The sequence below is a fragment of the Xenopus laevis genome, chromosome 1L (assembly GCF_017654675.1).
Source record: "Xenopus laevis strain J_2021 chromosome 1L, Xenopus_laevis_v10.1, whole genome shotgun sequence".
NCBI classification, from domain to species: Eukaryota; Metazoa; Chordata; class Amphibia; order Anura; family Pipidae; genus Xenopus; species Xenopus laevis.
The window spans coordinates 88,920,572-88,937,959 of NC_054371.1; positions in this window are offsets into that span (position 1 = coordinate 88,920,572).

A 17,388-nucleotide genomic window follows, 5' to 3' on the forward strand; every position below is an offset into this window, starting at 1 on the left:
GCCAGTTGCGTCTAAGTGATGCGATAACCCCGCCCTGGCGTCATTACTCCACCTACTTTCATTGTGCCTCTTATGTCATCACTGCTCGAACTTCAATGCTATATGCCCCGTCCCCTTTGTTTGGATTTAGGCGCCGGCAAAGGTGGCAACCTTAAATCTAGTAGATAACATAAAGATCCACTTAGTCTCTAAGGGGCATATTTATCAAGGGTCGAATTTCGAATTGAAAAAACTTCGAAATTCGAATTCAAAAAGACCAACCAAAATTAAATGCAAATTCTTTTTGTTCGAATAGCTCAGTTTTCGATCGAATAGGTCCGTATTCGGCCGAATTCGAATCGTACGAATCTAAGGAATAGTGAAAAACTTAAATCTTTCAAAGTCCACCAATTGACTCCAAATAGATTCTAGGAGGTCCCCATAGGCTAAAACAGCAATTCGGCAGGTTTTAGATGGCGAATGGTCGAAGTCGAATTTTTAAAAAGACAGTACATGATAAATTTAAATTTTCGAAATTTTGATTGCAATAAAATTTGGATTATATTTGAGTGCCTGCTCTACATTTCGTTGGTTTGAATCTGTTCCCCTTGCTGAAGGCTCAGGGAGGTGCGCCTGTGATATTGGACTTCTGTCACTCTTACCTGTTAATAAAAGTGACCTGCCATTTTCAAAATACAATCACATAAACGATATTCACAGTCAGATGAACGTTCACAATGTTCCAAGTGCTAATACAAGATAATGTCCTATCTCTGTGAAATTCTTTATTCACAATCACACACTAGTTAGTAAAATTTGCTCCATTGAGGGAGTACAACATGATTACTGCCAAAACAACTAGAAAAGAAAGAGCAGCTGGTCACTTCACAGAGATCAGCCATATTTAGACGGTAGCGACTATTTCCTATCCCTGGAAAGGACCATCCCTAGTGGACTGGAAATAGATGGTTCATATGGCAGTGAGCTAGTTTCTATCCCTAGAAAGGACCTAATGCCTCTAGTGGTGAGGTACCAGGAAAGTATAGGAATTAGTCCAGTCTATAATGACAAAGCTAAATGCCATCCAGAACAAGGACCTTCAAAGTAAGGTCCCAAATAAGGATAGACTCTAATCTGTTCTATTAGAGCTAGCTATTTCTCATCCTTATAAAGGCCCTCACAATATATTAACTTTATGGTATGTTAAATAGATAGAAAACTACTTGCAACCCATTAAAGGAAATATTTCTGCCATTTTTAGAGATAGTACTTAGTTATTCATATATAAGATGTGTGAAATCCATAATCTGTGTTAGACTGTTTCACTGCTACTTCATATGAGGTCCAGTAAAGGGAAAGAAACTAGTCAGTTCATATATGAACAAGATAATTTCCATCCTGTCTAAGGACCTTCTCTAACAGTACAAGGACCATCTGTATTAGGCAATTACCTGACAGGTCCAGTAGAGGGATAGAAACCAGTCAGTTCTCCCTCTGTCCAGTTACGACCTAAGTCTATTGGTCCATACTAAATTCTTGAAATTCCTTGAAAGTCCTGTCAAGGTTCGTTTAGAGCTAGCAAAGGAAGGATACTAGCTGCTCGCAGACACCAACTATAGGGTCAAAGAGGCTGCGCTTTGGGGGTAACGTAACATCCTGCCTATGATCTGGTGTTTTAATGTTGTTTCCATTACCGCTACTCTATATGAGCAGACAGCTATGGTACTGGTTCAGTTATATTGCTATCCCTGAATTTGCAAGTAGGCATGGCCTGTTTCCCATGTACCTTACCTGGCCACACAGTGGAAGCCATTAGTCTGGCTATTTAATTTTTACATGATTTTCTAGTAGACTTATGGGTATGAAGATCCAAATTACAGAAAGATCCATTATCTGCAAAACCCCAGGTCCAAGAGCATTCTGGATAACAGGTCCCATACCTGTACTATCAACTAAGGCGGACTTTGACAAGTGTAACATTATGCAGGGTCTATTTCAAGCCAAGTAGATAAAGTTACCTTTAAACTTCTAAAATTTAACTGTTTAAAAAATTGTATTTCAAACAAAAAAAGGTCATTTTTTAAAATAATTTTATTGAAAAATAAACGAAGAGTAGTAGGAGGATCAGACAACAAATCTTCCATAACACTGTATTCCCTCAATTGCTAAAAAGCCATCCAACCCCCTTCTTTAAGATATCTAATCTATCAGCCTGTAGCACTGATTCAGGGAGAGAATTCCACATCTTCACAACTCTCACTGTAAAAAAACCCCTTCCAAATATTTAGCTGGAACCTCCTTTCTTCTAATCAGAATTGGTGCCCATGTGTCAGCTGGAAAGACCTACTGGTAAATAAAGCATTACAGAAATTATCATATCACCCCTTAAAGCAATACTGTCAGTATCAAGTAGTTACTGCACCCGGAATAGTTCCCCTCAAAGCCACCCCCAGCCCCATGAACCTTTGCGCAGATGACCCTCTGACACTACTAACGGATCTTCTGCCCTGCATCCATGATGCTATTATCACTAGGAGGCAGGACACAACCAAAATAATAAGTAGCTCCTCTTCCACTGGCTATACCCCTCCAGTTTGCGGAGCCCTAATCAGTTTGTACCAAAGAAAGTTGAAAAAAGTGATCCAAGTAAAATTCAATGACCAAAACTGTTGGCTAATGCCAACCCATGTCTAATGAAAACAGCGGGCCTCCAACCAGGGAGGGAAGTCCTGTGTCCCCCAAGCGACTGAAGAGAAAGAGATTTAACAGTGACTCCACAAAATCTCCTTTTCTCCATTGTCTGTTTGGGGGACACAGGAAACAGTGGAGACTACCAAAGCTGTCCCCGAAGTAGGGTGGGCAAGAGGCCCTATTTGGAAGAGACCACTGCGGCTTGTAAAACCTTCCTGCCAAAGCGTGTATCAGATGCCGCAAAGGTGTCAAAGTTGTGAAATTTTGCAAAGGAGTGGCATGACGAATTGGCCCTTGATGAAGAGGATCTGGATGGGCGGGCATGGGCCAGGGTTCCGCTATTGAGAGTTTTAGGAGGTCTGAAAACTAAGTTCGCCGTGGCCACCTTGGAGCTATCAGAATGTTTGCTCCCTTTGTAACTTTTTTATTGTTCTGGGAAGTAATGGCAGTGGGGGAAGGCATATACCAGATGAAAATTACAGGGTTTGGTCATAATGTATGCTGCTTCAGCCAGAGGGTCCGGCAACGTGCAAAGAACTTTGGCACCTTCCTGTCACATTGCCATGAGGTCCACCTCTGAAATTCAGAGGCATAGAGATCCCCTTACCCCACAGAAATTCAGAGGCACAGTAACTCCCCCCTCACCCTACAGAAATTCAAAGGCACAGTGATCCCCCTTACCCCACAGAAATTCAGAGGCACACTGATCCCCCTCACCCAACAGAAATTCATAGGCACAGTGACCCCCCCTCACCCTACAGAAATTCATAGGCACAGTGATCCCCCCTAACCCTACAGAAATTCATAGGCACAGTGATCCCACCTCACCCTACAGAAATTCATATGCACAGTGACTCCCCCCTCACCCTACAAAAATTCATAGGCACAGTGTTCCCCCCCTCACCCCACAGAAATTCAGAGGCAGTGACCCCCCCTCACCCCACAGAAATTCATAGGTACAGTGATCCCCCCTCACCCCACAGAAATTCAGAGGTACAGTGATCCCCCTCATCCTACAGAAATTCATAGGCACAGTGAACCCCCCTAACCCTACAGAAAGTTAAAGGCACAGTGTCCCCCCCTCATCCTACAGAAATTCATAGGCACAGTGACTCCCCCTCACCCTACAGAAATTCATAGGCACAGTGATCCCTCCTCACCCCACAGAAATTCAGAGGCACAGTGATCCCCTCACCCCACAGAAATTCAGAGGTACAGTGATCCCCCTCACCCCACAGAAATTCAGTGGTACAGTGATCCCCCCTCACCCCACAGAAATTCAGAGGCACAGTGATCCCCCCTCACCCCACAGAAATTCAGAGGTACAGTGATCCCCCCCTCACCCTACAGAAATTCATAGACATTGACCCCCCCCTCACCCTACAAACATCCAGAGACACAATGAACTAACCCAAAACCTAAGGTAGAGGTTGCAACCTGTACCAAACCTACTTTACAAGTTGGCAACCCCCGGGATTAAGTTGCAGGTCAAAAGTCCGCCACTAGAACCCATTAATGCTTTCCCATGTTTGAATTTGCCACTCACTAATAGGTTATCCACAGTGGAGCGGTCACATGGTAGGATCACATGACCGTGATGTCAGGTCCTTTCCGAGGATAGGAACTAGCCGCTACCGAAGAAGACGATTAACATGGTGGCCTATGACGTGCAGTGACCCTCACCCACTGTCAGACTACTGTGAGGAAGGACCCCCAAGACAGCCCAGAACACTTTGAGGAGGGGTTTCCTCTTGGCCCCCCCAGCTGTCTCAGTGCTTCTCTCCACAGCCTCAGGCCCATTCCATCCGGCAGCATCATGGGGGTGCAGGGCTTTCAGGGCCTGGGTTTACCCACCTGCTCCTCTGCTGCCTCCCCCACAGCCTCCCTCCCCGGCTACTCCCCCACCCTGCGAGTTGGTAGACATGTTCAACGGCACGCTAGCCAAAGAAAGGCTATCAGAATGGGCACAGAAAGTGCAAGGCGAGAGGCAGACATCTCAGCTTATAATCAGCCACGTCGGGAACATGGGCACCCTGCCCCCCCTGGCCTGGTTTCTACCACCCACATGTCTCGCTCACTGCATCCGCCTGGCCATGATCCGCTTCCATATGAAGGTAACCAGGACTGTGCAGTGGCCTCAAACCCACCCTCACAAAAGGCCCCAAACTTGCCCTCACACAGGGCCCCAAATCCAGCCTCACACAGGGCCCTCACTCTCTAGTACTCGCCTCACACAGGGCCCCAAACCCACCCTCACACAGGACCCCAAACCTGCCCTCACACAGGGCCCCAAACCTGCCCTCACACAGGGACCCAAACCCACCCTCACACAGGGCCCCAAACCCACCGTCACACAGGGCCCCAAACCCACCCTCACACAGGGCCCTCACTCTCTAGTACCCGCCCTCACACAGTGCCCCAAACTCGCCCTTACACAGGGCCCCAAATCCACCCTCACACTGGGCCCTAAACCCGTCCTCACACAGGGCCCTCACTCTCTAGTACCCACCACCAGCCTCCCTATAGGTCCCTTTACCATAAGCCCCAGATGTTACCGGAGGACAACTCATTAGCCCTTCATTATAGGGGGAGGCCGTGCTGGGTAACATGTGGAGGCTCATGGGAAAAAATAGGTCCGTAGGGGAATGGGACAAATCCCTAGATTTGCCCCCTGTCATGAGACTGACTGATGCCAGGCCCTGGCTGTCATATTGTATCGACAAATCTCACATGATCATCTGTAAGGAGCAAGCAACTTCTGCACAGTGGTGTCTTCCAAGTGGTGGTTCACCTTTAAATTAACTTTTAGTATATTATAGAATATGGTTAATTCTAAGTAACGTTTCATTTGGCTTTAATTTATTCTTTTTTTTATAGTTTTTGAATTATTGTTTACTTCTTCTGATTTTTTCCAGATTTCAAACAGGGGTCACTGACCCCATCTAAAAAACAAATGCTTAAGGCTAGGACTTCACGGGCGATTTCGCAGGGAGCCGACGCGCAAAATCGCAGGCGTCACGTCGGATGCGACGGAAACAAGGTAAGTAATTTAATTGTTGCACGCTGCGTCTGCATCCGACAGTCGTGTCGCGTCGCATCAACAATGCGACACGATGCAACACTGCCATTACTAACCTTGTTTCCGTCGCATCCGACGTGATGCCTGCGATTTTGCGCAGCGTGGCGAAATCGCCCGTGAAGTCCTAGCCTTATAAGGCTACACATTTTACCGTTATTGCCAGGGGCGTAACTATAGAGGAAGCAGACCCTGCGGCTGCAGGGGGGCCCAGGAGGTATAGGGGCCCCATGAGGCCCTGATTCATATACAATTTCAATAAATATTGGAGAAACAAGTCAACCTCTAAACATTTTGGGGGCCTGAAAAATAATTTGCTGTGGGGCCCAGTAATATCTAGTTACGCCACTGGTTATTGCTACTTTTTATTACTTCTCTTTCTATACAGGCCCTCTCCTATTCATATTCAAATCAGTGCATGTTTGCTAGGGCAATTTGGACCCTAGAAACCAGATTGCTGAAACTGCAAATTGGAGGCTGCTGACTAAAAATCAAAGTAACTAAAAAAAAAACATATTGCAACCAATTGCAAATTGTCTCAGAATATCTCTCTTCATCATACTAAAAGTTAATTTAAAGGTGAACAACACCTTTAAATGCTGGGGCCAGAAATGGGCTTCCAGATCAATTCTGTGCACCGTTTATAACCACGGCAGGGCATACTGGGTGCTAGTAAGGCCTGCTTGTAATTGATCTGGCAACCTCTTATTCTGTTGTTGATGTCCTTATGCTCTGCAGAGACTCAAAGTTGGGGCCTGTCAGCCTTACTGCAACCCTCTTCAGTTTTGAGTTGTAGTTTCATAAGAGCTGATTGGGGAAGGGTTACCCTGAGTGGCAATCATATTTTTTTTTTATTTAACCTCTTAGTGACCAATCTGCACTTGGCATTGTTATGTATGTGCTGTTACCCTTGGCTAGTGTAGCTAGTTAGCTAGTGCTAACACTTATTTTTTCAATAAGCCCCAAATTAAATTAAATGTGCTCTGCTCCACATATTTTATATTATATTTTATTCCCCCTTTATTCATTTCATAATCACTGCTGAGTGCTTTTTCTAACCAGGCCAGCACCCTGCAGCTCGACTTATCCTACATGGGTCATATAAAAAACTATTAAAGCACATCATTGTGACCAGCTTATAGATTTAGGCAATAATACATGTTTTATGGGCCAGTTTCATGCCTGAGAGACGACCACAAATTCCGCACCTGAGTGCTACTTTGTGCTAAAGGTAAAACATAAATATTCTGTTTCATATGAGTTTTTTGATGAGTCTCTTATCAGATTGGCGCTAACAGCTGTCCCCTGTCCTCCCGAGTAGAATACCCTGTATGATCCTCTGTATTCCTGCGGGCCCTATGCATATTTTTTTTAAAAAAAACTATACCCACAGAGCAAGTGGTTCCCCCTACATACAATATTTAGTGTTTCACAATTCATTGTGTTGGTGTTCTAACGTGTGTGCTCGTATAAATGATCAGCTTGGCTTGAACATTGGCCAATGTGTTATAAACCATCTGTTAACAAAGGGAAAGTATAAACCTGTTATCCAGAATGCTCGGGACCTGGGGTTTTCCGGATAAGGGATCTTTCCCTAATTTTGGTCTTTGTACCTTAAGTCTGCTCGAAAATCATGTAAACATTAAAAAACTGAGTAGGCTGCTTTTGCTTTCAATAAGGATTAATTATATCTTAGTTTGGATCAAGTGCAAAGTACAGGTATGGGACCTGTTATCCAGAATGGTTGGGACCTGGGGTATTGCGGATAAGGGATCTTTCCCTAATTTGGGTCTTTGTACCTTAAGTCTAGTAGTAAATCACGTAAACTTTAAATAAACCCAGTAGGCTGGTTTTGCTTTCAATAAGGATTAATGATATCTTAGTTTGGATCAAGTGCAACGTACAGGTATGGGACCTGTTATCCAGAATGGCCGTGACCTGAGGTTTTCCGGATAATGGATCTTTTCTTAATTTGGATCTTCATACCTTAGGTCTAGTAGAAAATGATGTAAACATTAAATAAACCCAATAGGCTGGTTTTGCTTCCAATAAGGATTAATTGTATCTTAGTTGGTATCAAGTACAAGGTATTTTTTATTATTACAGAAAAAAAGGAACTCCCTTTTTAAAATGTGGATAATTTGGATAAAATTGAGTCTATGGTAGATGGCCTCTCTCTGTAATTCAGGGCTTTCTGGATAATGGGTTTCCAGATAACAAATCCCATACCTGTACTGTTTTGTTATTACAGAGAAAAAGGAAATAGTTTTTTGGTGATTTGGATAAAATGAGTCTGTGGGAGATGGCCTTTCTGTAATTCATAGCTTTCTGGATAACGGGTTTCTGGATAACGGATCCCATATCTGTACATCCTGATTTAAAGTGGCTATAATTTGCTGTTGCACAAGGTGACCTGGAACCCCATGAAAACTGCAGTAGAAATGTCTGATGTTCCCATAAGCTTATGCTTTAATACGAATGAGGCAAAGACATCCCCGTACAGTGAAACGGAATGTATTTGCTACATATGCCTGTTGTTGTACAGTAACGCAGTCTCTAGTTTGTGTAGGTTTAGGCCTGGTCTTTTGGCTTATACTTGGGTATTCGTTAGCTTTCAAATTGCATTTGGGGGGGCTTCTGCAGATATAATATCAAGTTACAGATAAAAGTAAGATGTACGTGCTCCATTGAATTGTAAGTTACTATAATTATGGTACAGTTATAGGATCCGTTATCCGGAAACCCATTCTCCAGCTTCGAATTACAGAAAGGCAGTTTCCCATAGACTCCATTTTATACAAATAATCCAGATTTTTTTTAATGGATTCCTTTTCTCTGTAATAATAAAACAGTACCTTGTACTTGATCCAAACTAAGATACAATCAATCCTTATTGGAAGCAATACCAGCCTATTGGATTTATTTAAAGTTTACATGATTTTCTAGTAAGTATTAAGATTCAAATTATGGCAAGGTCCATTATCTGGAAACCCCCAAGCACTGTGGATAACAGGTCCTATACCTGTACAGGTATGTGACCTGTTATCTAGTACAGGTATGGGACCTGTTAACCAGAATTCTCTGGACCTATTGGACCTGTTAACCAGTACAGGTATTGGAACTGTTATGCAGAATGCTCAGGACCTGGGGTTTTCTGGATTATAGATCTTTCCGTAATTTGGATCTGCATATTTTAAGTCTACTAGAAAATCATGTAGATATTAAATAAACCCAATAGGCTGGTTTTGCTTCCAATAATGATTAATTACATCTTAGTTTGGATCAAGTACAAGGTACTGTTTTAGTACTACAGAGGAAAAGCAAATGATTTTTTTAAATTTGCATTATTTAAATAAAATGGAGTCTATGGAAGACTCCCTTGCCGTAATTCAGAGTTTTCTGGATAACGGGTTTCCCGATAATGGATCCCACACATAAATACATTTCTCTCTGCAAAATGGAAATTTAAAAGATATTGGAAGGTTTGCTTGAAGGCACTTTTTCTGCTGGTTTATTCCGAGATTATCTCTGATGCCAATTAATAGGCTAGCAAGGGGTTATTCTCGTTACTATATTTTTCAATATTTTTATTGGTTTTGCAACATATTAAGTTACAATCCGTTTGATTAAAGTGCGTTAACATAAGTGTAAGATGTTGCAGTCAGTTCAGTGTTGGCGAAAAGAAATGATTGTAATCTAAACAAAATAAAATGTACATTACAAGTACTCAAGTGCAATACAGACAGATACTGGGAGATCAGCAGCTGGGCTGACCTGGTAGGGGACTAAGACCAGTCTTTGCTTGTGTGACTGCAGTGCTGTGATTGGCTAACTACTAATTGGATGTAAATATACTGGGTGATGGCAAACAACCTATAGCAGAAACTTGTACAGGTATTGGATCCGTTATCTGGGAACCCATTATTTAGAAAGTTCCAAATTTCAGAATGAATTTCTCCTATAGGCTCCTTTTTATCCAAATAACCCATATTTTTAAATATAATTTCCTTTTTATCTGTAATAATAAAACAGTACCTTGTACTTGTACTGATCCAAACAAAGATATAATGAATACTTATTTGAAGCAAAACCAGCCTATTGGGTTTATTCAGTGTTTACATGATTTTCTAGTAGACTGAAGGTATGAAGATCCAAATTATGGAAAGATCAATTATCAGGAAAACCTTAGGTCCCGAGCATTCTAGATAATAGGTCCCATACCTGTACCACTAAGCAGTTATCCACCAGGAAGCCTGGTACCCTCTGTACCCTCCTAATACCCCAGGTATGGATTTTCCCATTGGTTGTTATAAGTATGTATGACTCTCTTTTCACTGGCTGGTGTTTGATGCTATCCTCTTTCTTGGGTTCCATCTTGTCATTGGAACAAGAGACTGGAATATGCATAGGAGAGACCTAAATAGAAAGATGAGTAATAAAAAGGAGCAATAACTATAAATGTGCAGTCTTGCAGAACATTTGTTTTTACGTGGGGTCAGTGACCCCATTTGAAAGCTGTTAAGTGTCAGAAGAAGAAGGCAAATAATTCAAAAGCTATAAAAAAAATAAAGGCCAGTTGAAAAGTTGCTTAGAATAAGACAGTTTACAATATACTAAAATTTAACTTAAAGGTGAACAACCCCTTTAAGGCAAACAACCCCAAGCGGGACTCTAGACATACAAGACTTTGAAATACAACCCTCTTGGGACCTTCACTTCCTCCCATGATTGCTCAGAAGAACTAGATAGCTGCTGAGGGGAAGTTCTCCCGTTATTATTCCTTCACTGTTTATTGCAATAAAATAGCTAAAATTTAATGGCATATTGATTTCTCAATATAAACCCCAACCAAAAGGTTTTCAGCACTTGTTATTTATTCTTGAAAATATGTGAGGGCACAAAACATTTCTCCATATCTGTGGCAGTTGTAGTTGGGTTTTATGGTGGGAACATTACAAAAAGAGTATGACACACAGAGGGAGCATAGGGCAGGCAGAGTATGGCACACACCTGGAGCATACTGAAGGCAGAGTATGGCACACACAAGGAGCATAGGGCAGGCAGAGTATGGCACATACAGGGAGCATAGGGCAGGCATTGTGTGGCACACACAGGGAGCATAGGGAAGGCAGAGAATTGTACACACCGGAGGCATAGGGCAGGCAGAGTATGGCACATACCTGGGCCTAGGGCGGCAGAATTTTAGGGGGGCGGCATGCCGCCCAACCACACCCGCATTGGTTTCTGAAGCGCTGGTGTTTGATGCTATCCTCTTTCTTGGGTTCCATCTTTTCATTGGAACAAGAGACTGGAATATGCATAGGAGAGACCTAAATAGAAAGATGAGTAATAAAAAGGAGCAATAACTATAAATGTGCAGTCTTGCAGAACATTTGTTTTTACGTGGGGTCAGTGACCCCATTTGAAAGCTGTTAAGTGTCAGAAGAAGAAGGCAAATAATTCAAAAGCTATAAAAAAAATAAAGGCCAGTTGAAAAGTTGCTTAGAATAAGACAGTTTACAATATACTAAAATTTTACTTAAAGGTGAACAACCCCTTTAAGGCAAACAACCCCAAGCGGGACTCTAGACATACAAGACTTTGAAATACAACCCTCTTGGGACCTTCACTTCCTCCCATGATTGCTCAGAAGAACTAGATAGCTGCTGAGGGGAAGTTCTCCCGGTATTATTCCTTCACTGTTTATTGCAATAAAATAGCTAAAATTTAATGGCATATTGATTTCTCAATATAAACCCCAACCAAAAGGTTTTCAGCACTTGTTATTTATTCTTGAAAATATGTGAGGGCACAAAACATTTCTCCATATCTGTGGCAGTTGTAGTTGGGTTTTATGGTGGGAACATTACAAAAAGAGTATGACACACAGAGGGAGCATAGGGCAGGCAGAATATGGCACACACCTGGAGCATACTGAAGGCAGAGTATGGCACACACAAGGAGCATAGGGCAGGCAGATTATGGCACATACAGGGAGCATAGGGCAGGCATTGTGTGGCACACACAGGGAGCATAGGGAAGGCAGAGAATTGTACACACCGGAGGCATAGGGCAGGCAGAGTATGGCACATACCTGGGCCTAGGGCGGCAGAATTTTAGGGGGGCGGCATGCCGCCCAACCACACCCGCATTGGTTTCTGAAGCACTGGGAATTTGCAGGAGATACAATAGTTTTTAAAATGCCATGTGCACCAATCACCAGTACTCCAGACCTGATGCTGAAAATTTCCGCATGTACACAAAGGAAGGCGATGTTGGTGATGAATGACAGTGGGCGCAGGGGCACCTGCATTATAAATCCAGCCCTGGCAGTTCATACTGTGCTACATACAGTGACACAATGCTGGTGCCCCTCTAGCAGTTTGCATTAGGTGTGAACAGTGTGGGCACTTTCAGTCTGAGATGTGAACAGTAAAGGGTTTAAGGGGTGTGAACAATAGAGGGGTTACAGGTGTGAACAGTGCAGGGGGGATTAGTGGTGTGAACTATTCAGGATTTTATAATCTGAATTTGAAGTGTAATCTGCGCAGTGGCCAGTTAATCTCAGTACTGATACCTTTTATATCTTGCACCTGGTAAGCAGGTATTAAATGATGTATTATGGATGAAAAAGTGTTGGCATAGAAATAATGTTTCTCGTGCTAGGGGTGATGTTACCAGTTCAGATACACAGCAGTCCTAATGCAGTAAAGGCCCATGTTTCCTTGTGAAGCTCCATTGTCTTATCTTGACCAGCCTTTTCCTTGGTTCCTTGGTGCCACCCGAGCTCCACATTCTCCACTTGTCAAGCTCCATATGTCTTATATTAACCATGCCTTTCTCCTTTGTGCCACCCAAACTCCATATTCTCCACTTGTACTGGGCTGCCGATGCTTTCTTGGAAAAGTGTCAATCATGCGCATGAAGGCTTATGTCTTGAGTGGGGAGAGGGTCAGAGACTACTTTCTAGTCTTAAAATATCCATGTATTGAATATGTTTACTGAAACTCTGTTTCTGTATTCCAGGTATTTCAGAGCTTGGAGGACCATCACCTGGAGGTAGTATCCTTCTTTTGTGAGAATAGTTTTCATGGACTAATTGCTCATGACTCCGAGTACACCCTCTGTAACATCCCTTCATATTACAGCTCCCATGCCCTCAATCTCAGTTGGAATGGGAAGAATTTGACAACCAATCAGTTTCTAATGCAGGAAGTTGCCAAGCAACTTGGCCTAAAAGAAGAGCCACTTTACAATTTTTGCAGCTCTCTTAGGTAAGTAGATGAAGTAGCAGCAGTGTGAAGAACACGTGTCGTAGTGCCCTAGACCACAAGCTTCCAATTTAAGTCAATGGGAAATTGCAACAAATTCTTCAGCCTTTTGATCAGCCTTAAGAATGAAAAATATCCTATACACATACTAGCCTCTTTTAAAGAACAGTCATTGATGTGTACCCTCTTTATGGACCTAGCATTTTGCCGCTTGAGTGTTTTCAGTTCTGTGAACATACACCAAACCACTCCAAATTGCCACCCCCATCCAATTCATTTCTGTAGAAATTGCTTGTGCCTGTGAATACATTATTGCATTAGCTAGCACTTGCAAGCTGTTGACATAAGAATGAATTGACAAACATGTTGCTCAACAAAACCTTTGGTGGTCCACTACACTTATAGGAGGGAAAAGATATGTTATCTCACGTTCTCCACACATACATTCACTTTATTCTTTCCCTTCAGTTTTCTTAGTCTATAATTTGCCTTTATCTCCCTTGTGCAGCTAAGTTTTAACCATATCCTGTCCTGTGTAGTAACCCTTTCCACAACTACTTCTCCCCACTTATTGAAATACATTTTGCATATAAATGTAGCTGCAGCCTACAAGTGTTTACCAACCAGTCTCTATAGTAAATACACTGGGATGACAGAACTTATCTTTAAAAGAACAGTAACACCAACATTTTTTAACACTTAATTCATCCTCAAATAGTACTGTCAGGTTTACTCTTTATTTTTTTAATCTTGAGCTTGAATCTGACTTCCAAAGTGCTCCATAGCAGAAAGGTGATGACTTGAATTCCTCTATATGCTGAGCTTAAAGGAATTGTTCAGTATAAAAATAAAAACTGGGTAAATAGATAGGCTGTGCAAAAAAAAATTTTCTAATATAGTTAGCCAAAAATATAATGTATAAAGACTGGAGTGACTGCATGTTTAACAGAACAGAAAACTACTTCCTGCTTTGCAGCTCACTTGGTTTCCACTGATTGGGCTTCTTATAAAACAAGAACATGAGTAGATTTCACTTTCATTCTTCTTTAACTTTTTAGTGGTTTTTCTCTGCGTATTTGTTCCATTCTCACCCCTCCCACCCCATCTATATGTTACCCCTCCTAAATGTGACCAATAACCAGAATAAAGACACACACAAAGCAGCTTGATGTTAAATCTGTGTAAGTCACAGTTTTATTGATAATTATTAGATAAACTGCGCTATTTGATCCAGAGGAAGGCAAAAAATTTGCGTTGGAGGGAATGGAAATAGAAGGTAATATGGCAGTATACACAGGAGCGCCTTTACGCTACAAGGTGAACACTGGATTCCTCACCATTCCATTGGACCCCAGGCAGCCTGCAGAACCCAGCTTCAGCAGTCTTGAGGGATGGAGTAAAAAGGAATGCAGGGTCTACCGAGTGGCTTGAGGGTGCTCCTGTCTATGGAACCATATTTTAGGCGTAAGTGTGGCAACGCTGGTGGAATTATGGTAGAAATAATTGGGGAAAAAAGGGACACTGTGGTTGGAATTGCGGTGGAGGGAACTAAAATAGAAGGGAATATGGATGCATATACATGAGTACCATTAAGCTACAAGGTAAACCCTGCATTCCAGGCTGCCTGCAGACCGGCTTCTGCAGTCTGAGAGATGGATTGAAAAGGAATGCAGGGTCTACCAAGTGGCCTAAGGGTGCTCCTGTCTATGGAACCATATTTTAGGTGTAAGGGGGGAGCACCACTGGTGGAATCGTGGTGAATTGGAGTGGAGGCACCGCTGGTAGAATTGTGAATGGCTCACTCACTTCTGTGTCATTGAAGATCCCCTACACAGAGGTGCATCAATATGTGGTACGGTGTAAACTGCAAGGGTGCTAGTGGCCGGTGGGCTCTCTGCAAAACCAAACAAAGTAACGTTAAACTTGTACCAAAGGGTTTTACCTTAGCAAGTGTTATCTCTGTAGAAATTCTATAACATTTTGCAGCATTTTAATCAGAAATATGGGAGTTATGCAAATTAACATTACTAAATGCAAATGTACTATTTCCCTCTGTGATTATGGGGCAAGTTGCAAATCGCAGGTTTCTCTGCATTTTCAAGCCATTTGATCAATCCCATTTCCTTGCCAAAATGATGAAGATACACTCCCCATTGGTTTCTATGGCATCTCAATAGGTTTCAGCTGCGCAGGATTTATATGTTCTTTTTGTGGTTGTTTTTCACAAAATCGCAGCATTGCAATGGTTTTCAATACATCAGCCCTATTACAATAGAGTAATAATTTAACAAATATATTCATTAGATACTGCATCTGGATATGTTTCCATGTACTTCCTGACAATTGCCCAGTTTATCTCCTCTAGTTGTTTGTAGAGGGATTTCAGTTGGGCTTTGGCCTTCATCTTGTCCTGCAGGACCTCAGCCATAAATCTGATTTTCCACCACCTCGTTAATTCCAGGCTGTCTCTGGCCATACAATAATCATAGCTTGTCCATTTGATTTCGCCTATGATGTCTTTCCTCATGCTCTCCAAATCCGTGATCTTACAGATCCTCTCCTCCTTCCTGTAGATCCACTGTGAGCCCTAGAGAAATGTAAGAAACAAGAAGACATTAAGGTTTCCAGCAGTTTGTGTTTAATCCCCAGTGTCATGCCAGGGCCACCTTGCCCTGGCATTTTAAAAGTTAATACTATAATTACTCAGTCTCAGGCTCACACAGAGACCCTTTAGTGTATATCTCACCAGGGGGCAGTGGAAAGGTGACATCCATATCTGTCATCTGAGACGGTCTGGAGCCACACCATTTGGGCAAGGAAGCTGGGCCAGTCTGTTCTTTGATCGGCTGATCAAAGAACAGAGCTGTGGACCTAGAGCAGCAGGGGGGATAGCTAGTAGAAAATTATGGATTATAGGAAAGTATCCATATCTCCTGTGTCATAGGATTCACAACCTCATAACTTACATATTGGTTATGAGGAGATCACATGCTTCCTAACAATACCAAACAGGGCTAGCCTATACCCACCTGTTAGGAGGGCTGGTTCCTGGGGGACTGGAAAGTGGGAACCTATTAGTGTTTGGTATTGTTTCTTCTTGCCCACATATGGATCACAGCCTGCCCATGTTTTTATTATAGTATTGGGTACTGGCAAGTACCCATATTATATTAAGGGATATTGGGGAATATTGCATGAGAGTAGCAAACCCCCTGCAGGGGGTCGTAAATGACATGTTCCTGGGCACTCCTACCTCATGCATAAGGTAATGAGGGGAGTGTCCCAGCAGGAAATAAAAAGGTGACATTCCCAATATCACATTGTCATACAAGGAGGCTCCATTTTTTCAGTGGATTGTATGTCCAGCTTCCAACTCGTGCCTCAGAGGAAATACACTGACAACTTCAAAACTTGGTAAAGTAAGGGTTTTCTTTGTGTTTTTACTCCCTTTTATTTTATTTACTGTATTTGCAACTATGTGTCATCTTTGTAATATAATTTTTATATATATATACATATGCACTGTTTCTTTTAAACATTAAATATCATTTAATACGTTAGTCCTTGTGCTCTAAACGAACTCATTGCCCATATGAATGCTTGTGCCTACGTGTATGAACTCTTCGTATGTGTGGAAAGGGAAAGTTGCCTATTTGTATGTTGGATAACTAGTACGGCTAGCAGGAGTGTGTTTGAATGTAGATTAACCCTTTGGCTGCTGGAGTGCTTGTTAGACTAGTAGGATCTTACCCTGAGTAACTACCATAGGAGAGAGTGTTTGATGTATTGTGTAGTGTGAGTTATTACCAGTTATAGAGGGCAGGGGAATAGTCACATTAGGTTTCTATCGCCTGTTAATGATAGATGGTGGCAGCAAATGAACTTTGTGGGTGTTGGTGTGTTTTTGGGGTGTCTGATGTTAGTCTAACCTGTGTGTAAGGTGATTGAGAGACTGATTGTAACCCCTTGTAGCCAAACCCAAGAGTTAAGTGTGGTTGAGTGAGGCGGTTTTGTGACAATTGGTTGGCAGCGGTGGCATAATTTAATTTTTTATAAGAGCATTAGTGCTTGGATTAAGTGTTTACCCCTTGCACTAAAGGACTGTACATCCTTGCGAGCAATATACAGTCTTCAAGGACAAACGCAGTGCATAGTCTAGAAAAGACATACTTGCAAACAATAGTGCCCTTCCCTTCTTTTTTTTTCCTATCTTTTATTTGGCAATTGTCCTCTGAGATGGCATCCTACAAGAGGCAGAGCAAGGAACAGCTGTCCAGACTCTGTGAGGAGAGAGGGATTGCAGTAGCAAATCAGACCAAGGAATGGCTTATTGCATCCCTGGTTGAAAGTGACCAAGAGTCCAGCACTGGG